Consider the following 24114-nt stretch of genomic DNA (forward strand, 5'->3'; position numbering starts at 1 on the left):
CGGCGCCACCTAAGCCAACTTTAGACACCACGAGCCGGCCAGTCAGTCAAGACCTGTGGCCAAGGAGCACAAACGTAGGAGAGAGGCAAGCGGCCAACAACCTCCTCACAACATTAGTGACCACCCCAGTGGCCGTGAGTTTCGGAGACCTCCTCAGATAGCACCCCATGCTATGGAAAGAATTGAAACACTAGGTGGAAGAACTGGTGGAGCATGCTGCTCTGCTAACTTGCATGATCATGATGCAATCACACAAATGCCCAGCTTGACACTGCACTCAAAGCCAAAGTCACTACACATTAATGCATTTTGGGAAGGCACTGAAACGCATGCAGTCTTGCCTATCCTAGCCCTAGGAGACGTCACATGGAAAGGAATTGTAGATACCGGGGTGAGAGTGAGTGTGTTGAGCCATATTGTGCTCTAGGCTTGGGGAAACCCACCCATCGAAACCGCTAGGTTCAACATCACTCTAGCTAACGGAAAGAAAGTAAGGCCATTTGGAGTCTTAAAATTTTAGCTAGTAAAGATTGTAGGTGTCCAATTCTATGTGAAGTTCATTGTCATGAAGGGAGTGGACTACGACATTCTGCTAGGATGACCTTGGATGAGGAAGGCTCGAGTCATTGGAGACTAGGGCAATGGTCTAATGTTCCTAGGAAACTGAACAGAAGCGGTCAAGGTTGAGATGGACCCTTGGAAGACAACCCCTATTGACCTGGATGCCATCGTTGCCATGCTCATCAGGGGTGACCTACCAATAAGGAAGTCTCACAAACCCCTTACCAAATACATCCCTTGTCATGACGAAGAGTGAGATTGGATGCACGTACTAGCAACCATCGATCTTCCATTCTCAGACGAGGAGGAGACATACAAACAGGCTACAAAAATCGTAAGTGTCTCAAGGAGGGAGCCCGTAGTGCCACTCTATATGATGGCCAAGAGCTCAAGTAGCTGACCTAGACCTATCCCTTCCCATGTTCCTAGCAACAAGCTAGAACTGCATGAGACCCTCGAGTATCTAGTGGGTAGGTTGACTAACAATCCCACCGATAATCTCAAGCCCCTCAAAGACCTCTTGAACGCTCCTAAGTGGAGATGGACTAAGGTGCATGACCTGAACTTAATGTACAATTGGGCCTTAGTAACCGACAAAGGACAGTCTAGAGACAAGAGTCAAGAGGATGACGATCGAATAGGAGGAGCCAATTCTAATGATGAGTATGAGGATTGCTACTCCAATAGTGAGGAGACCGGAGAGGAGGTAGACACCGTAGAATACGACACTGAAGGAAGGGTAATAGAACAGCTCAAGGCCGACCCCAAGCCCCAAAAAGAGAGTACTCACATGATTGATAGGGGAGTCATGCGGATGGAATGCGATCGCTCCTGGCTGGAGGTAGACACTATAGAATATGACACTGAAGGAAGGGTGATAGAACAACTCAAGGCCCGCGACCCGAAGCCCCAAAAAGGGAGTACTCACAGGATCAAGAGGAGAGTCATGCAGATGGAACGTGATCACTTTTGGCTGGAGCATGTGGGAGCGATCAATTACGAACAAGCAGGGATAGCCCAATCACCAACAACATCCTTGCTTAGGACAAATGCACCCACTAAGATTCAACTACCATGGGAAGCTTCTTCCTCTAGTGAGGATTGCGAGTTTAATTTTGAATTGGAGGTGACTCTCTCTCTCTCTCTCTCTCTCTCTCTCTCTCTCTCTCTCTCTCTCTCTCTCTCTCTCTCTCTCTCTCTCTCTCTCTCTCTCTCTCTCTCTCTCTCTCTCTCTCTCTCTCTCTCTCTCTCTCTCTCTCTCTCTCTCTCTCTGCTAAAAGGCCGAAAAGTGATCTCAAACTATTGCTAATGCCTAGATCGTGGAAAATTATTGGAGACAAGTTGATAACCTAAAGAAACTAACTAATGGAGAAGTTTTAAAGCCATTCCTATAAATATAGTAATTTAGGCAGCCTGAACTATTGAAATTATAAGAAAAACTTGAATATCATAGGCTTAAAACGTACTACTTCATCATTATATAGAACTTAAGAGTTGGCAAAAAGAAAAGCTAGCCATTTTTGAACTGCAAGCATGTTTCATCATGGGTAAATCTAAGAAGGAAAAGAGGTACAAATTTTATTTTGAGCATGGACATATTTCAAAATGGTGTCCATATATTCATGAGTCTTGTGAAAGAAAAAAGTTATGTAAATATTTTTGCATGTTTGATCTATGTAAGCAGTTCAATGATATCTAGAATAAGTTTTCTTCAGCAGCAGCAAAGAAGGGTTCAAGTTCAAGGATAGATAGAGTATGGGAAAAGTTTGTTTTTGGGGGTAAAAGCACTTGTGCCTACACCACCCTATATTTACTTTACACACTGTGACTGCATACTTGTACACTACAGTTGGGTGAGAGCTAAACACTATCAATTTGTTCTTTATTCTTTCAATAACTATTGAATAAGGGAATGTTAGTCACACATTGTAACAGTTGGAGTTTCCACATCTTGTGTCTCCCTCTCTTACTCTCTTGCTCTATCAACCATAGCTCTTACTTTGCTCTTACTTCTACTTTTGTGCTTCCATTCAAGCTCTACCTTTCAATTGGTATCAAAGTGGGTATTTAAGGAGCTTCTTCATCCTTTTCTTTAGCCAAGATTCAAAGCTTGACTCAAGCTTTCATAGCAGTCATCGTTTCTTCCTCCCAAGGTATGCATTGAGTCTTCCCTTCTCCTGGCTTGTTTCAACTTACTCTCAGCTTTTTGACGAGCTTCCCACGGCTTAGTTGAGCCTTATTTAGTACTTATTGACTTGAGGAGCAACCATCCTATCCATTTTGAGTAGATATAGAGTATGCTATGAAAGTCGTGGACAATTATAACAACTTGACAACACTTTGGTATTTTGGCCATAACTTTTGCATACAATATTGGATTGAGGTGTTTATAGCTAGAAACAAAGAGCGTGATAGTAGCTACATATTTGAATACTCACTATGTGAATTTTTCAATTCTATATTTTATATAAAATAGAATAGTTCTAGTTTGGAGAGCAAACAATGAGCTCCATTATGCATATTTAATACCTTAATGATGTTATTTTTGTGTCTAGATGTTATAATTATGCTTTGGGATGCTATTGGATTGATTAGAGCTTGATTAGCTCAATTTTGCATACTTCCATTACTGTAATAACAGTTTGGGTAGCAAGCTATTAACAATAACTTTATGCCTATTGAGCCAACTTGATATTATTCAGGTATGCCACTTACATGCATTGATATCTAGCATTGATACTTGGACTTGGATATGATTATGGATGGCTTTACCAAATCAGATTTGAGAACATTGAATGCTTTGGGGCTTTGGCTTTGTGCTTCAATTGCTTTAGTCATTGACATTGCAGGATTGAAGACTTACTTGGGTTTCATGCTCTCGAATGTACCTTGGATTTTGGATTTGGATTCTTTATGCAACTAAGCTTGATTCTTTGAGACAGTGAGACTCTTCGTTCATGCAAATTCTCTCTTGTATGCTATTGGACATAGTTACCTTCGCTTATGGGATGATTTGATTTCATATGCTTTGGATAGTAGTACTTACCTCTATCTGTAGTTTATCAATGATTTATATGCTTATGGGATGTATGGTTTACTAATAATTTGAGCTCATGATAGTCTTTAGTACGGATGATGTATAATTAGTCATTGCTAGTTGCATTCTTTGTATCCCAATTGCTACTCTTGTATCTTTGGTAGTGGGAGCTTTCTTTCTTGGCTATTTGTCCACATTTGGATTGACATATACTTTTGTCTTTATTTTAGGATTACTTTAATTACAATTTTCAGCATTGTCTTAGAGAGCTAACATTGTACTTTAGCAGTCTATTGCTCTTGTAGTTGGTGGATAGTTCTATAGTTTGGTATTCCCTTCTGTTTTGCCCTTGTTTTGATGTCTGAGTTTTTTGGGGCTAATTTGCAGTCATTTACAACAATCCATTCTCTTGGATTTTACATTGGTATATTGTCATTATGGTTATTCTTCAATTGATAGTGTTATTTTCAATCTTAACAAGCTTGATGGTACAAATTTCACCTATTGGAAGACACAAATATGGCAGGTAGTACTGGTTCAAAAGAATCAAGGCCTGTGAAAACCAAGAGTGTAAAGCCTCAAGGCATTGATCACAATACTTGCGATGAGTTGGATAAGCTATGTAAATCCACTCTTATATTGTCATTTCAAAACAGATTTATTTTAATGTTATGGTACTTGAGAATAATGCTTGGTAGTTATGGGAAAAGATATGCAATCTTTATGACAAGCAAAGTCCTATGTCACAGATGTACTAGTTGGAATAGCTCATGGACCTTCACATGAAGGAGGGGACTAGTGTGACCACACATTTAAATGAATTTCATTCTATTTTCAATCAATTGACTTTGCAAGGCATCAAGTTCTCTCTCTCTCTTATTCTTGCTTGTGAAAATTCACGAGTCATGGGGCACTTTCTGTATAGCCATGTGCGCTAATATTCCTAAGGATGGCTTGATGTTGAGGGTTCTTTACTCACAGAGGAGATAAACAAAAAGAATATGGATGCAGCTCATACTTCTCATAATTGATTGTTAGGGCTAGACATGGTGGTAAGAGAAATAATGACCATCATGGTATTGCTAGTCAGTTGGTTAATGCCTTGTCCACTTTTTCTCAATATTAGTTGCTTGATTTGTGGGCTTCTTTCCATGTTACCCCACATAGGGATTGGTTTCATTCCTATTTCTACCTAATAGGTACTTGGCATTGGATATTATTAGTATTGGTGACATTTGATTATAGTTTACTTCACGTAGCACTTTTGTTTTGCATGATTTACACCATGTTCTAGCTTTGACCAAAAGCCTACTCTTTGTTGGGGACACTTAGATGATACAGGATATCATGTATCTTTTGGTGATTGTGCATGGACAATTACCCATGGGAATCTTGTCTTTGCTTGTGGTGCCAAGGCTAGTAGCCTCTATCCCTTGCTTGTATCTAGATCTATGTTCCAGGTTTTGGCTGTGACTGGCATACTTATGGCATTGTCCCCTTGGGCACATGTTCTTAAAAGAAATGAAAATACTTTCTTATTTACAGAATCTTCCCCCTGTTGACTAAATGTTTTGATTCATGTGATCATTGCCTTTATGGTAGGTAGACACACAATTCTCACAAGAAGTCTAGCATTATGCGTATGGGTGAGGCTCTGGTTCTTGCTCATTCTGATGTATGTGGCGCAATGCCATGTCAATCTCACTAGCTAGCGCAAAGTATTTTGTGACTTTCATTGATGATTATTTGCATAAGATCTTGGCATATCCCATAAAGGAGAAATTGAATGTATTGGCTACCTTTCAACATTGGCTTGCTATTGTGGAGAACTAGTCTAGGTATAGGCTAAAATACCTAAGGTCATATAATGGGGTTGAATATGTCTCTAAAGCATTTGAGAAAGTTTACGATGAGTGGGGTATTGAGCATCAATTGATTGCACCTTACACCCCCACCCTAGAATGGTATTGCAAAGCACAGAAATAGAACAATTCAGGAGAGAGTCCATAGTATGCTTAGCAAGGCAAGCTTACCATAGCATTTTTAGACTAAGGCAATTACCATTGGCATACACTTAATAAAATATCCCCATACATTTCTATTGGTTGTTAGATTGTAGAGGAGGTATGGTCTAGAAAATCTCCATCATATATGCTTATTTGTGTATCTTAGAATGTGAGGCTTTTCTTTTTGCCATGTTCCCAAGGACAAATGCAATAAGCTAGATCCTAAATCAGTGAAATACATCTTTCTTGGTTATGGGGATGCATATGAGATGGGCTATTGCCTATGGGATCCATAAGCTAGGAAGGTCATCTGTAGCCATGATGTTGTTTTTCATTAAGGAGAAGATGCATAAGCAGCATGAGTAGATAGTTGAGGTACACAATGTGATATTTCAAGAGAAGCCTCGTGTTACAATGATACAACTAGCTAGACAACCTATAGCTAATGTTCCAATGGCCCATGATCATGATGTTGGAGAGGATGTACAAGCCCCATAGCTTGTTTCAAGGTGGCCTACTAGAGATAGACATCAGCTTGATTAGTTTGAACCCTCCATGAACTATGTTATGGTGACAGATTCTAGGAAGCCCCTTACTTATAAGGAGGACATACGTAGAGATGATAGTCACTCTTAGGAGAGAATCGTACAATCAGAGTTTGACACATTGCAGAAAAATCATACATGGGATTTGATTCCTTTGCCCAATAGGAAATATACATTGTTGTGCAAGTGGGTGTATAAGTTAAAGAGTACCCCTGGATGCCCCAAGCTAGCATATAAGGTGGGAAACATACATTGTTGTGCAAGTGGGTGTATAAGTTAAAGAGTACCCTTGGATGCCCCAAGCTAGCATATAAGGCCAGATTGGTTGTTAAGGGTTGTAAGCAGGAGCATGGTGTTGTAGTGGGTGTATAAGTTAAAGAGTACCCCTAGATGCCCCAAGCCAACATATAAGGCCAGATTTTCTATTTAGGGTTTTAAGCAAGAGCATGGTATTGACTTTGATGAGGCCTTTTCTCATGTAGTCAATATGACCACCCTATGCTTGGTGTTAGTCTTGGTTGCTCAATTAGATCTAGATCTCTATCAGATGGATGTTAAGACAGCTTTCTTACATGGGGACTTGCATGATGAGATTTATATGCAACAATCTAAGGAACACCTAGTGTACAAGTTGAGAAATAGCCTTTATGGTCTTAAGTAGACACCTAGGAAATGGTATCATAATTTTGATGCATTTATATGGTAGCAGTCTTACTCCCGCTATGGTATAAATCCATGTCTCTACATAAAGAATGTATGTGATGGCAGCCTTGTTAACTTGGTACTTTGTATGAATGATATATTGATTGATGGGAGAGCTCGTGAGAAGTTGGATGCTTTGAAAACCTAGCTCAAGGAGAGCTTTGAGAGATGAAGGACATGGAGTAGGCCTCACATATTGTCGAGATGCACATCACATGTGATCACTCTCAAGGACTCCTTTACTTATCATAGAAAGAGTACATACATGAAGGTACTTAAATGCTTCCATATACACGATGTTAAGCTTATTGACTATCCTCTATCTTCCCATGTGATGGTCAATCAAGAAAATTGTTCCTAGTTAGATGAGCAAAGGGATGAGATGACCAAGTTTTCTTGTGCATCTGCAGTGGACAATTTGATGTATGCCATGATAGCCACTTGCCTTGACATAACATTTGTAGTAGTTGTGGCATGTTATATGGCTATACCTAGCTGGTAACATAGGGATGTCATGAAGGGTATCATGAGGTACTTGAAAGGCACTACTACATATATGAGCATTTACGATGGTGGTCAGGATACTATAGTCGTGGGTTGCACTAACTTTGACTATGCAGGACATGCAGATAATAGGAAGTCCACCTCTGGGTATATCTTCACTTTTTCGAGAGGTGTTGTTTTTGGATGTCCAGGGTGTAGAAATGCATAGCCTTATCTATTGCTAAGGCAAAGTATGTTGTAGCACTAAGGTTTGCAAGGAGACCCTATGGTTAAGCTGTCTAGTGGGGCAAAGGCCTTGATATTACTACTACTCCTACACCATATTCAAATTCCATCAGTGCTATTCAATTGGCCAAGAATCCAATCTTCCATGTGAGGTGGTTGGAGATAAGGGAAGGCAAGTCACACATTGTGATTATTGGAGTTTCCACATCTTGTGTCTCTCTCTCTTACTCTCTTACACCATCCATCATAGCTGTTTCTTTTGCTTGTGTGCTTCCACTCAAGCTCTACCTTTCAAAGTTGAGTTCTTTTGAGAATGTACTTAATGATGCTTATGAGTGTCATGATGACCATGAAGATCGGAAGTTAAGCTATATCCAAGTGTGAAACATGCTTGGAGATTGTTTAAAGTAGTTGAAAAGATGAAGTAGAGATATGAAGATGTTTTGGTTTCAAATTTGGATTCAAATTCAAGTGTGATGATGATGATTGCTACCCTTTACATATGGTTTTTCCAAAGATTGAGGCTAAGGGAGTGAGAAAGGACAAGAGCCAAAATAGCAAAGGATCCTTAAGTGCCCCAAACCCAACAAAGGAGCTTACCAACGAGAGAGTGGAGCATCACATACCTTCCATCAGTAACTTGAAGGTATTTTCCATATTTTGATGTCTTGGAAGCTATCATAATCAATCTCCAATCATTTTTACTCAAAAAGGAAGACGTAATGAAGCTATCATCAAGGAAGTTGATCAGTTTGATGATTAAGAAGATCAATTGTGTATTCAAGAGTATTATATTATCATGGATAATCAATTTCAAGATTATGGTTTTTTCATTGAAGATGTCATTGTTGCTAATTTTCTTGGTTCTCTTATTGCTTTTCGAGGAAGATGATGTATCTAGAAAGTTGGATTTCAACAAAAAGGCTTTGGAAGTACTTGAAATGCCACTATCCATTGTGCGAAATACTTCATTTTTTTATGTTTTTATTCAAGATACCAATATTTCCAACACACAGGATATTATTTTAGGTCATTGCACTATTCAACCTAAAGAAATTTAGCAAGTTTCTACTATTGTAAATATTCAGGTTGTTTACCCATATGAGTAGTTTTCAAGACATCAAAGTATCATTTTCAACAAGGTTTACAATAGCAAGTTGAATGTCATGATTTACAAAAATTGATCAATTTTGGTGGTTTTCTAGAAGATTCACATGATGAATGTTTTATGAATCAATCTTAAATGAGATGGTTCAATGGCTTTCTTTTGGGTGAAAAATGAAAGGAATGCATCAAAAATTGCAACAATTGAAGCTTTATATGTTATCAATCACCTTCAGGAAGAGAAAGCATTGCTTCAACAAAATGTTTCTCATGTTAAGAATGCAATGGATTTACAAGTTTCTTATTCTTTGGAGGTTATTAATACTCTTGAGAAACTTGTTTTGTTGAAGGATAATGAAATTTCTGATTTGCATACTCAAGTGGCTTATTCTCATGTTCCAAGTCAAGATGTTATTATTGAGGATTTATGTGCATTGAATGATCAAGTGGTTAATACATTGAATGATCAAGTGGTTGATTTTTTAGTTCAACCTGATATTCTTGAAGTTTTTGAAAACTCTAATCAATTTGGAAAGGAAGCTAAAGCAAATGGTATTGTACAACTACCTAAAGTAGATCTCTATGCGGTTCATACTATAGCAAGAATGGTTGATATAGTTCATGTTGATTAATTGTTGAGTATGAAAGTGGTGATTCTTAATAAGTTGGAGGATAGGATTGAAAGTGTACTTCTTTTTTTTCTATCTAGAAGTGCTCAAGTCCTTTACCCATAAGATAATTTTTCAGGTTTGCTAGAATTTTAAGGTTTGCAACAAATTTCAACAATTCAAGAGTATTCAGGTTTGCTTCAACCTAATATTCTTGAAGTTTTTGAAAACTCTAATCAATTTGGGAAGGAAGTTGAAGCAAACATGAATACTACCTAAAGTTGATCTTTATGCACTTCATACTATAGTAGGACTTGTTGGTATAGTTCATGTTGATTAGTTGTTGAGTATGACAATTATGATTCTTAATGAGTTGGAGAATAGTACTGGAAGTGTATTGTAGTTTTTTCTATCTGGAAGTGCTTAAGTCTATTTGCAATATTATTTTTTAGGTTTGTTAGAAGTTTCAAGTTTGCAACAATTTTCAACAATTTGGGAGTAATCATGTTTGATAATAGTGTTAGAATTATGGTATGGATTGCAAAAACCAAAATTCCTACAACTTGACTTCTTGAAACAACTTGATTTCTTGCAACAACAATGGAAAGTATTACAGCATTTTAAAATACAAGACAAGCAACTGGAAGTGCTATGGTAAACTCAAAAATGATAATTACAACAGCAACCTAAAGATCAAAAGTTTCAAGAACATGAAAGCCAACATATACAGGCTCTTCGTTTTCTATTATTTTCTCATTCAAGAAGAATGTAGACTACATTATTTTCATGATGGCACTTTCCTTCTATTGTCTACAATGTGTCCTAAAATTTTGTACCATTTTTTTGAATATTATTTGATGTTTTCTATCATTTTTTTAATTAGGAAATCTATGGCTAAATTATGAGTAGTCAAGGCAAATTTTTGTATTAGCGATTATTCTTGTTTGCGTTGTGATAGAATAGGCCAAATACAACAAGCAATAGGAAATGTTTTGGAAAAGATTATAAATATTGATGTGCCTTACAAGTTGCACAAATGGTCATCTCTTTTGTTTATTTAACATCATTATAAGACCTTTGGTTGAGGATTGAATTTATCATATAATAATGGTATTGCTATCAAATAATAGTTTGGTTTTATCAGCTCCACAATTGTAAAATCTCCACAAAATAAAATCTTTGTGAAGATTTTATTTTAGTTATATATGTTCTTCCACAATTACCCCATCATAACCATTATCTTGTTGCACCCTTTTTTTGGTTGGAGATTTGGTGATGATGGTCGATCTTTTTAATATTGACATGATTAAACTCAATAGTGCTTTGTGTATCTTAGCGAGTTTATACATTATACATGATAGTGGTCATTCATTGAGGTATTTATACATGACTCATAGTCCTCACATTACAATGGTCATACCTAGTAGACGTGTTGAATATATATCTGTTGAAAATATCCATGACCAAAGTCACTAATGCTTGACGCATATGAGCTATGTTCTACAATGAGTTTATGGTATCATACATGATAATGGTCATTTGATTGAGGCATGTATAGATGGAAATGGTGATTATCCTCGCATTTCTTTATGGACATATGCATGAACTTGATCGTTGGTTATAGTTTTAATACTTGATGTTGGTCATATTTCTATAATCTTGACATTGATGATTATCATAGTGTTCAAATTTATAAGTCTACAAAATTGGTCAACATTCTTTCTTGGCATGCTAGTGTTTGTGCTTCTAGTATTTTTTATCTTCAAGAGTAAGAAATTTTATCTTTTTTTTTCCAACAAGACAATGAATTATTTCATTATTCTACAAAAGACAATATCCTACTTGGTGAGAATAGATCATTTGGTTATTTGAATGTGATAATTTTGATTCCATTGTGAGATTACTACTCGACCAAAGTGACCTACCATTAAAGATGCTCTTTCTACGAGAAGCCCTACAAGAAGATTAGTAAGCTACTTGTATTGTGTGGGATAAACATGATAAGCAACTCTCCATGATATATCCTAAGTGCTCTTTTATTTTAAAAATGATGGATGTTGTACAACATAAGATTGCTTATTCTATATAGACAACTTTGGGAAAAACCTTCCAAAAAATATAACTATGAGGTTTTGCATCTTATTACCACTCTTGCAACCATCTTACAATCATATTTATCAATCATTTGAAACGCATGCAAAAGTATTCAAGGATATTGTGAACCAACTTCTTAGTACTCAATCTTATTCCATGGAAACATTTGATACCAAAGTTGTTGCATCACCTTCAAAGCTTCTAGCTTTCTCATCAACATGTTGGCTCTTGCAAAACAAAGTCCTAGATTTTGATGCATTGTGTTTTTCTTTACTCAAACATTATCAACAACTTCATGGATATTCAAAGCATTGTTGTAACACTACTTATCTATAAAACGCAACATCTTTGAGGAAATTTGAAATAAAATCTCACCCATCTCATGATGTAAGTTCACTTATCGTAGTCAAAATGGGCATTATATCTTGTCGCTTGCTTTGGAATACCATCCATCTCATGACATAAGTTCACATATTCTGGTCAAAATGGGCATTATGTTTGGTTTTTGCTTTGAAATACCATCCAACACTCATAAATTTCATGACCATGATACGCCTTCCATTGCTTGTTCTTATTGTTAAAGATATCATCATGTTGTTTCAAATTGCTTCAAAAAATAATAGAATGCCATATGGGCTCATCAAGAAGTTTTATTGTTGGTCATGATTATTTATCTAAACATTTGAGCTTCATATGCAAGATCGAGTCAAAATTATTATTGATTTTAAAGCCTAAACCTTGCAAAGTTCTTCGTATTCGTGACTTACATATTGGCACAACAAATTTAGTCGCTTGCATGCCACAATGAATTCTATACGTTCTAAATCTACAACAATATCCAATTGTTTTGGTTGAAAGCATTAGTCTCAAAATATTAGTGTGGGACTTGATAATTCTAAGTGATGTTTTGAAAAGATGATGTTGCTACTACTTTACTACTGCCTTAAGGTGTATAAATATGTTCAAGCTTTTCTTTAAGCAATAATATAGCTCATATTGTCACAAGACAATAGGTTCAAAAATACATTATCGCAAGATTGGTTTTGTCACATTGATGCATCTCATATTCTCCAACATTATGACATGTCCATACTACATAAGGTGTCATGCCATTACTTGTAGTTCTTGGAAGACAATTTTGCTAGCATATGGCTATAATAATTATGACACTTGAAAAACAAGATTGTAAACACGAAGTAGACTAGATTCAAGATAATTTATTTTGGTTTTGTCACATTGATGAATCTCATATTCTCCAACATTATGACATGTCCATACTACATAAGGTGTCATGCCTTTACTTGTAGTTATTGAAAGACAATTTTGATAGCATATGGCTATAATAATTACGACACTTGAAAAACAAGATTGTAAGCATGAAGTAGACTAGATTCAAGATAATTTACTAATGCTTGATTTTCTTTTGTTTTGAAGCGACATCTCATTAAGGCGAATAAAGAGTATTCATGCTATCCCATGATCTATGCAAAATGGTCAAAACGTAGGAGTGTATTCTCCTCCATCATCACTTGGATGTTGAGGGTGAATGATTTGTTGAGAAACATAATTGTCTTGTAAAGTAAATGAAACAATATAAAGAAAAATCATTTGCAAAAAGAAGAGAGTAGAGAAGTCCAATCATGAAGGGACGATTTGTAAACAACAATCTTTTTGGCATGTGAAGCTCCTCTTGAAGGAAAGGAATGTTGATGTTGCTTTTCAAAACACATGCTTCATCATCAATAACCACCTTGGATTCCAAGTTTTCCTATCAACATTAATGTTAATTTATGTAACCTTGGAGTATCCAAGATAGCTACAAAACAATTTTGAGCCTAGCTATAATAATGCATTCTAATGATTTGTGTGATCACACAAGTCTTAGGACCATGGAAAATACTCAAAGGGACATATTTCATTGATGGCATGGAGGTGGAAAGTGACCTCTTTGTTTCCATAAATTTAGAATCCAATAACGAGGACAAAAGAGAGATGCAAAGAAAACATTATTGGCTTTAGAATCCCCAACATCTTTATCAACCTTCTAGACATGTTTCTATGTCCATCTTTCAATCTAAGAAGCCACAATGGTGTTAAAGAAAACGACACATCTAGATACCCTAGGATTGATGCCACATATCGAAACCCCAATGTAGTGTAGTAGATGGAAATTTTTTGCACAATTACACTATCCATTCATTTAATATTCTAAAAAGACATATCAGCACAGTTGTCAAAGCTGAAGTGTAGGACATGACTGCACTATAATTGTGCACTCATCCCATGTAGCAAAAGTACTCTAGAAATGGCAGTACTAATGCAACTAGTATGTGTATGTAATAGAGCAACTATTGTGCACAAACACGAGCAGCATTAAGAATCAAAATTTATTTTACACAAAAGTCTAACAAGTGACTTATTTCCTATAAACTTCCGATTCCTGATATTAAAATGCTCTAGTTCAATGTGATGACAACATAGGAAATGACACCTTGCACCACCCTAATGATTTCCAAAGTGCCAAAGCTGTGACCGGTTATTTGGGAAATGCTAATTTTAGTGCCATAAGAAGAGACGACGGCTCTCATCTTGCAGTACCAACATCTACATGTTAACATAGCAAATTACAGGCAAAAACTAGCAGAAAAAATCATATTCAATAGCCAAAGCTCGCAAGGTAGAATAAACAAGAGATACGTATGAGCTGAAGTAGCGTAACTTAATCAGCAGTCTTCTGATGTACAAAATGGTTATCAGTAAACATCAGTTTTGGACGCAGGAGCAAGGGGACCTTGTTCATACACAAGGCTGGTACATGTAATTCTCCAAAGGGGATAAAAACACAATGCTGAAGTGGAGCAATGGAAGCAACAGTTCTTTTGGTTTATGTCCAAGCAACTAAGAGAGAACTTTGGCTATTTATTCCATTGAACATACTAGAAATCCACCCCTAAAAGTACAGTAGTACAACACTCCCCATGCTGCAAAAGGAACTTCATCATAACATATTCAAAAATGTCAACAAACTTGCCTGATGAAGAGTTAACAAAGTCCATCCAACTGACAACCCTGCTCACCTTCTTCAAAATAGATGTATGATCTATTCAAGTCTGAACAAACCTGAACATCTCGAAAACCTATGTATGCTTCATACAGGTCCAAAAAACCCAAACGATACAATTTGAAAGCCAGACTAGAGGACACAACACTCCTCTTCACCATTTCAAAATGATATAAACTGGAGAATTGATACGATAGAAGAGGGAAAGATATGACCAAAGAAGACTTTACAACATAAATGGACTAAAGAGCCATTGCTGTCACCTATGGTTTACAAACTCACTGGTGGTCAACTTACAGGGCATGCTTCATTTAAATTTTGTGTTAGCATGAAAAATGAGAAGCTCATTTTTAGAAACAAAACCAAAAATTATGGAGCATGCTTCCTTTAAATTGTGTTAGCATGAAAAATGAGGTGGTCATTCTCAGAAACAAAACCAAAAATTAGTACTTAGCGACCAAAATTTGTACTTCACTTTTATGCAACCTCTATAAAAATCTGGAAATAGACGAGACCACCACCTTGTCAAACATCCATCGCATAGAGATCAACAAGCCAAGATCAGAAGCTTTACCTTGAAACTGCTTTAGTTTCCATTAAAAGCATACCTGTAATCTACTCTTCTCCCAACCAGGAATTCAGATCCAGGAGAGAGGTGGAGTTAGTGGCTTGATGCGTCATTAGCTTCCTCAAGAAGGCAGCTGCCAGACCTGCATCTGGTTGCTTGGCAAGGCAATCTAATGCATCCACCCTGCCTGCAATTAACTAGTTTGCAGCAAAGAGAAATCTATCAGCCTAGCTGGACAACTGATAATAACCATGTATCATAATTAAAAAAGAGCTGAGCTTTAGCACATGAGTTACAATTTTCAAGAGATTATCTCAAAGTGTCTATTCAGCTGCCAAAACTTCAGCCTTTCTAATAAGGGTTACCATTGAGCCTGCTATGAAGTCACGAGTCTCCATTGTCAAGAGATCTTAAACTAGACAATCTAAAAACTTAGAAAATTCTCCATTTAAGTGGTCAACCATCTTGCCAAAATGTGAATAACCAAGGCCATTGTAAAGGTACATAGAATGAAAGTTCAATTAATCCCTTGTGAATTTGTCATGAGCTAAAAGAAGCTGGGGGTAAAGGAGACAGAGAACATATTTAACACAACCATGAGAACATCTGCAGAATTTGCACAACATATATAACCAACCTTCCTTCTGCAGATGGGTGGTAATCCCTGATTACAACTTAATTACAACAGCAAACAATTAATGCAAATCTGAAAATACAAATTTACCTACTGATCTTAGACAATTGCACACCCGATTGGCCCCAAAATTGGCGCCCCTTTCGGTATTTCTTTAGGTTTATTAAAGAAGAAGTCCATTAAGTTGATTTATAATGGAATTTTCCCGATCCCTTTCGATATTTCAACTCCCTTGCTGTCCAAAGTGACCACAAGTCTTCAATCTATTTTGCCCCTTGATTCAAGCACTTGATTGGCCTTCACCCACTTCATGGACGATCGAAATGCCCCAAATTCAATGGCTGGCTAGTCCTCCACCTGAATTTAGCTGAAATTCACCTTCAGCCCTGTTGAATCCAAGCCTTGGAGCTTCCAATTTCTAGCACGCTTCCTGAGGTTGCTGCTAAACCCTGATTTTTGCTAAAAATTAGGATTTGCAGCAGAGAAATTTGCAATTTCTCAATCTCCAAGGGTCCAAATGCTGAGATCTTCGGAGCAAGGTTGCGAAATGGTTGGGAGATGAGAGAGAAAGCTGTAGAGAGAGAAAATTCAGAGTTTTGTCGCAAAGAATGACTGAAAATCACTCAAATGCAGTTGTTGCCCTACCACAATAGCTTGTAGATGCAAAGAACTGAAGAAAACCAGTCATTTACTATTGTTGCCCCATCTCAACAGCCTGTAGATACTGTCACCTACTGTTGATTGTTCTTCTCTTGCCCGCCCTTGGCTGCCTCAGAAGGTCCTCCAATGGCTGCAAATCAAACCAACAGCCTCTCCTCCCTCTCTCTTACAACCTGAATTTATAAAAATACCTCTCTAGCCTCTAAAGACGTTTTTCAGCCTTACATGGGCATTTTTGACAAGTGACAGCCTTCCCAAATGGTTTTTCTAGCATTTTTCATAATTAAATATTAATTTTCAGTCTTTAAATACTGAAAATTAATCTAATAATTATTTTGGTGCCTTGAAAAATAATCTGACTGGCCAATAATTAAATTGGCTAGGCAACTTCGATTCCTGAGTGTCTCTGCGCCATCTTTGACCATCCATTGGCATTAAGTACCATTAAACGCCACTTCTCTAGTGTCACCAAATACCACCAAGTACCTATGCAACATAACTTATAGTAACTTTTGCCTTTGACATCCCATGATTTCTTCGGGTGCCGGGCTCATAAATTTACTTTAGCCCCAATTGCACCTCACATATGCAACATTTACTTAATCATGTGATTAAAAATTAATCCACATGTTAAGTGAGGTTTCAAAAATACATGTGCTCATGACATCAACAAAAGATATGAGAAGCAAATGGCAATAAATTGACCCAAATGTTGACATCACACAGGTGTAGACATGTCTCTAGCCACATGTAGGTACCAAGTGATATAACTAATGTAAAATACAAATAGTACCAAGGGATGCCAAATGGGGTTAGCGCAGTAGGGCATCCTGCTTTTGTGCAAGTCGACCCTAAGGACAAGGGAAACATATCTAGTTCTGATACCACAAATTTATGCTCGGTAAATGCAAAGCAACAAGATATAGCAATACAAGAAATGCCAAGAATTGTGGATGCCTCATGGGATGAATAAACAATTCCCTCCCACCAATGGTTGTTCTCTAGTGTCAAAGATAATCCAAATGGGACCCAATGCACAAGCACTCAAAACATTTAAATGGTTTTCAAAAATATCTAATGACCGTGTAGTGGAATGGAAAGATTACCTACAGGAGTGAAGCTACTTGGATTGAAGAAACCTCCCTTGTAAAAGAATACCCCCCGTTCTTGTCAAGATGAAGACAAGAGGATCTTATATCCTCACTATTCAAAGTAAGAGAATATAATGTCCCTGCAATTTATCAAGAATATTGCAAGTTTTGTTGCACACGAGAAGATCTATAGAGTGATGATAGTAAATGATTTTTTAAAGAACCTTGCTCTTATTGTTTTTCTAATATATTTGTAGAAATTCTTGATGGCAAAGGAACAACCTTACTTAAAATGTTTTTCATGTTAGTAGACATTCTGGATGGCAAAGGACAAGGATATTACATTTTGCCTTTTTTTAATTACTCAAGCACTTGATATGAGGTAATTAAAATCATAAACCTCATTAGTACACTTCAATACTTTGATTCATCATGAGATATAGGTTAACACAAATGGGTGTGTTTTTTGTTTTTTGAGGCTTTTCTGGAAGACCATGTGGAAGACTATGCCTCCCATCACAAACACAACTTTCCTTCGCTAAACATGTGTAGGTATTGCCAATGCCCAGCCTCAAGAGCCTTCAGAGATGAGAGTGTAAGTGCAAATTACAAACCGCCAAAAAGAAAGTGAACTCCAAGGTTGGAAAATATAGGTTATTTTTTGTCTCTCTATTGCATTTGTGTTTCATTTCTATAACACAAAAGCTTTGCTGAAATCACCCAGCTCTTCCTTAGAGTCTTCCTTGGCCACACTAGTCCAAGCAAGTCTGAGGCCATCAATCAAGGAGGCTACATAGCTATCTACCATTGCTCAATATTGCTGCCAACAAAAGCCACAATCAATGAAGACATGGCAAACCCCCAACATGGAAGCTACAACTCTAGCCCCACAAATGGACGATTCAATATACAAGAAAATCAATTTTTTTAGGCGCAAGTTTGAATTGGTTGTTGTATGGTAATGGTTAAATTTGAGGAAGATAAATATTATTTGGAGAAAAGGATGGTTTCATGAAAAGCAAGGAAAATGCATTATCTACTTCATTGTGCAGCATGCTTGGATGTGTTGTGCTTTCTGTTCTCTCTTCCATATGGAGCTGGTGGAGCCTAGGCAAGGCTGTGCTAGTAAGGTTAAAGGGTACACAATGCGTCCCTTATGCATTGGAGAGAAATAGTTGCTAATGGCATGTACCAGACTCATTGGTGGGGTAAACTGAACTGCCAATTGAGTGGTATCAATGAAATAAAGGAACATATCATTGTGGTTACTATCAAAAGTGGATGCAGCAATGGAAGCGTATACGTATGCTATATGTAAGCTGAAATAGACTACTGAACACAAGACAAAGAAAAGAAGAACACTGCAAAAGAAAACTCAAAAGAATGCTCAAGAAATGGAATCCATATACCAAGACATGAGACAATACAAAACTAGTGAGAGTCACTAGTTGTGAAGGCACTAGCACCTGCTCTTCTCTCTAGAGGAACCTATAGATGGCAGATGAATGATAACTCTAGAGAAGTGCCTAACTAATATGAGGCAGAAGAATACCAAGAAATATGACAGGTCGGCCAACATTAAATGTTGGCTGATTGGCTGAAAATGCCAAAAACCACATCATAAATGGCCAAATAAAATGCCTAAATAATCAAGAAATTATATTGATGCCCTAGCCCATTAAATCACCTGCACAAACTTAAACCATGAATTTGACATATCTACTAACACCCTCTCTTAGATCATGGGTGATCTAATACAATACAATATGCAATGATTATGTCCCATCATAATACATACAACAATGAACACCAGAGTAAAACCATGGATACCCAAGCAATGGGTGTGCAAGCCCCCACCACCACCACCACCGCGGTGCCTCGGAAAGAAGCTAATGTCAATATTGATCATACCAACTCCTAAAAATAGAGAAAAATCATAGCAACTCTCAATGTCTATCAAACAATGTCTCGCAATAGCATACAAGATCATCCTATCAAAAATGCCTCTGAACAGATATTACCATGGAGTCTACGTCTTTGACCACACCGCTAAAGTGTCCCCTCATGTGAACACCAGACTAGGAGCCAAACCCACCCACTCTCTGTCACGTACTAGCCCATCATGAACCTGGATGTCAATTCCAGCTCCACGATTTGAACTTGCTAGACTTCAATTGATGCATTAGGACATCCCTCTCTAGAACCTGTGCACTTGTATGCATGTATAGATGAAGCACGCATGTCCCATCTCACCACCCTCTCACACTCCCTCTCTGGCACCAAAGAGTCGTAAGGGAAGACCACATCACCTATACTAGAAAGCAACATAGGAAGGGGCAACGAAGCCTTTCCCTCGATCTGAAGCACCTTGACCTTTGCCTAGGCTGGAAGATATGAATCAACGTCTAAGAAAGAGGATGACTCAGCAAAAGAGTCTGGATCCTACTTCATCTTCTTCTCCTCCTCCTCCTTTGCAGCCATTAACTCTTTGCAATCCTTTCCAAGTGTCCCTTCTTATCCCAATTAATAAAATCAAGCCTTCAACGTCTTCTTCCTGTCACCACTCTTGGAAGCTGCAAGAAGCCTCACCAGAAACTATGTAATAAGACCAAAGCCTGCCTTGTAGACGCAAAGATGCCTTGTGCTCAAGAAACATGGAGGAAATATGGGTAAAGCTCACACATGTCAAGGACCTTTGCACCCTCAAGGCATTGGCCACTCCATCAAACTCCACCGGGGGGGAGGCGTGCTTGTAGAGGATCGTCCCTACAAAATGTGCCTCTAAAAGAGCTAATTGCATGTGCCGAAGCTAGTCTTGTACCTATGTAACATAGAACAAAAATGATCGAACGGTGTCCTTAGACTCAAACTTCATATGTTGGAGTTGGCCATAAAGTGTCATTGCACATATGATGGAAGATGTCTCCTACAACACATGAAGCTTTGCCCATACTTCTTGAGATGTCCTACAAGAGGGAACCACCAGTAGAACTTCTTTAGAAATACATCGAAGAATAGCAGAATAGCCACACACACCATCCATATCCCAAGTAAGCACAACTTCCTCATGATTATCCTCATCAAAATCTTTTGGAACTAGAAAAGGATACTAAGGACGTGGAATAGCACCACAAAACAATGTACCATAACCGCTTTTGCACAAACCAGGCTTTCATAACAACACTCCAAGTTAGATAGTCATGGCCATGTAACTTATCACGAGCAGAAGTGCACCAAGGAGCCATCTGGAGAGGACACGAAGAGAAGGTAGAGAATGGAAGGTATTTAGAGAGAGAATACAGCCAAACTAACAGCAAAGACTACACAAAAGGAGAGTTTACATGCAGTGGAAACCAAAATCCGATCAAAAGAGGAGGGTGATTGCTGCAAGAAGTTAAATACAGCCAAAAAATGCCAGAAACAACACAAACGACCTATAAACACAGTCACCCAACCAGCAATCAAGCCAAAACATAGGCTGAATTAAGAAATAAATGCGGCAAACTGAAGAAAGTAGGGCAGGAGGCTGATGCAGGCTGAAACGCAGATTGCTGTGTAGAAAACACAGGCTGCAGTGGATGACAAACAGGCTGGAATCAATCAGCAACAGGTCGCATGATCAGAAGAGGTAAAACATACCTATAATCAGTAGAAAAACATCACTAGGAACATAGATCCTATAGTTTGATACCGTGTCAAAAGTGGATGCAACAATAGAAGCGTATGTGTATGCTGAAATAGACTGTTGAACACAAGATACAGAGAAAAGAACATTGCAAAAGAAGAGCACTCAGAAGAATGCTCAGGAAATGGAATCCATAAACCAAGACATGAGACAATACAAAACCAATGTGAGTCATTGACTATGAAGGCAGTGGCATTGGCTTCTCTCTCCAACAGAATCTGACTAATATAGGGCATTGACAGAAGAATGATAATGTGGAGGAGGAGTGCCTGACTAATATAGGGCAAAAGAGTGCCAAGAAATATGACAGGTCGGCCAGCATTAAATGTTGTCCAACTGGCTGAAAATGCCAAAAACCACATCATAAACGGCCAAATAAAATGCCTAAATAATCAAAAAATTTTCCTAACGCCCTAGCCCACTGAATCACCTATACATGCCACAAACTCAACCATGAACTAACATATCTCCTAATAGTTACAAGCTAGGTGGTGATTAGAGCCACCCCTAATGTGTAACGTCCCTTGAAGAAATGGAAGGGATAAGTATTGGGTCTGGAGAGGGCAGCCCAACAAGTTGGTGCACCCAATGCTCAAAACAAGGTGTCTAGTCTCTTAGGGTGTACACAATCAATTGTACTTAAAGATCAGATCCTAGGTTATGGGTGGAAATAAGAATCCAATCACCGAGGGGTGAACTAAGTGTTGGGGTAAAGGCCAATGGCCAATAGCCGAGCAGAGACCCCTCTATAAATACACACTTAATAATCATATATAAGTGAAGATAACAATGCATAGGGGTACTGTTCATTGTACCCAAAAATTCTCTCTTGTGCTCTCTCTCAACCATCTTGCACTCCATAGCTTCTACCTCACATCCCACCATTGCTTCACTCCCAACTGATATCAAAGCAGCATTTGAGAGAGCTCATGCTTGGAGCAAGGAGCTTGAGGAATGAAGCTTCATCACAGAGATCCGGGATCCAAGCTGCTTCTTACGACATTCATGCTTGTTGTCTGCATCTTGATAGATGTTACTCTCATTGCTAAGCTGTACATCTCAATCAAACACGTGTTCCAGCTTGAGGAGCCATTGGGGCTCAATTTGAGGGCATCTATTGCCTAATTTGGCATTTGCTTGGACAACCTTTGGTAGCTGATATTTAAGACAAGGAGCTTTGTTTGGATGCTCAACAAGATTGACAACATTGAAGCTTTCCAAGAGAAGAGGAATCAGCATTCTTTTCCACTTATCTCCTCTCAAATGTAGATAGTGCCTTCTAAGCCAAGTCTACTACCTGCTCCTAATCTTCCCGTAGATTCTTCAACTCCCACACTGCCTCCGCAAAACCCATTACCTCGATGGTACCAACAAACCATGTGGGATTCAAGGATCCTTTCACCAGATTCCACTTCGGAAAGACCTAGAAGATCTTCCCGACTTGCCCCTCAGGCTTCATTTGCGTGTCTATTCACTGTAGATTACAAAGCACATTCCAAGCTGGAAAGTTGACAAGAGACTCTTCAACACCCCCAATCGCGAGAGGCCACGGAAAAGGAGCTAGAGAGTATTGACTGGAATGAGACTTGTGTTGAGCTAAAACACATTTTACAGCTGATTGGCATTTTTTAACAGTCCCAAAACACGCTTAATTAATGAAAAGCGTAAATATGATGTGTGGTTCAAGAGAGTTTTAATGATCCCCCAAAATCCTATATTTTTGGGGTGTTGGGTGTAAAGGTCCTTACGCTCTCCCGTGTGTATATTACTTTACACAACTCACCCTTGCAGGTGTAAGTGTATCGTACCCTAAGTATAAATACATTCTTTCATTCTTTGTGTGTACCACACTAGTACATACCTATCTGTCAACACTCACTCTCACACTCACTGTTCACTAAACGCCTATTGCACCTCAATTGACATGCATACTCTCTTTGCTTTTGCTCAGCCTATCATACTGATATCAAAGCACAACGGTCCAAGCAGGTAGACGTGACAGGCAACTGCAACATCTGCTACAGGGATTAGTCACAAGCGACAGGTAGAAGCACCAGTTGCAAGCCACAGGCAACAAGCGGGCGACAAGCACTGGCGGGGCTCCAGGTCATCACAACAAGTGCTAGCTCATCTCAACAAGCGCTAAAGGGCGACCAAGTTCTAATGGGCCCAAGACAAGTGATGGGGCTGACCAGCACGCAACCAGGTTAACCAGCATGACAAGTTGACAAGGCCAAGCGGCAAACAGGCAGCGCATGACGAACCAATGGGGCCAGACGAGCAGGTCGATGATCTTTTTTTTAATCTGGAATTTTTTGTTCTCTCTCCCTTCTCTACCGAGCATTCACACGCACAAGCACAAAACACAAATCTATGCAAATTTGCTCTTGAAATTTGGGGCTTTTCCCAAATTTGGTACCGAACACACATAATAGTGACACTTGACCAATAAATTGCAGACATTGGGTGCACATGCCTCAAAAATTTTGGGGCTTTCATGTGTAAGTGAAATTTTGCTCGGTTGAGCCAATTTCATTGAAATTTGTACACTCTTGAACCCCCAAATTTGGGGATTTTGCAGAATTTATAAAATTTCTGCAACATTTGCCCACATTGGATGCTCGGGAAGATGTATTGATGCAATTGGGACAAATTTATTGTAAAAATTTTGGGGCCTTTTATATTGATGATGCATTTTGAGTTGATTTGAGTCTTAATAGTGAAATTTGCAGCAAATTCACTGCTAAGTGGAAGAAATTTGAACTTTGGATGTTTCAAATGTTGTAGAAGGGCAGCTTCTGTTGGTATATGTATTCCTAAATGCTCATTGTGCAATGAAACAATGGTATATACAGCATTTGGGTTATTGCATTTGGGCATTATGGTGATGTATTACTAAAGTGGGAGTTGTCATTAATGCAAATGTATCAGATTTAATTCGTGTATATGCTGTAATCAGTACTTGAGACTGAAATTGCAGCAAAACATTTGCTTCTTGGACACCTTGGAAATACAAGTGTGTGTACTTG

The 24114-nt window shown here is 38.2% G+C and overlaps 1 protein-coding gene across 2 annotated transcripts in view; it reads right to left on the reverse strand.

Annotated features, from left to right (window-relative positions):
- Nucleotides 1-12844: 12844 nt before the first annotated feature.
- LOC148026929 (serine/threonine-protein kinase 52-like) overlaps nt 12845-24114 on the reverse strand; it is a 62572-nt gene continuing 51302 nt past the window's right edge. Inside the window, exon 8 of one of the 2 annotated variants that reach the window (XM_087691460.1) lies at nt 12845-15202. The gene's annotated coding sequence lies outside the window, so the exon portion shown is untranslated. Of the gene's footprint in view, nt 15213-24114 lie in introns of both variants that reach the window. The other variant, XM_087691459.1, reaches the window with a different exon arrangement.

Source organism: Lygodium microphyllum, chromosome 13, assembly GCF_053477565.2.
Source record: "Lygodium microphyllum isolate KBCC chromosome 13, Lygodium_microphyllum_v1.1.10, whole genome shotgun sequence".
Classification (NCBI taxonomy): domain Eukaryota; kingdom Viridiplantae; phylum Streptophyta; class Polypodiopsida; order Schizaeales; family Lygodiaceae; genus Lygodium; species Lygodium microphyllum.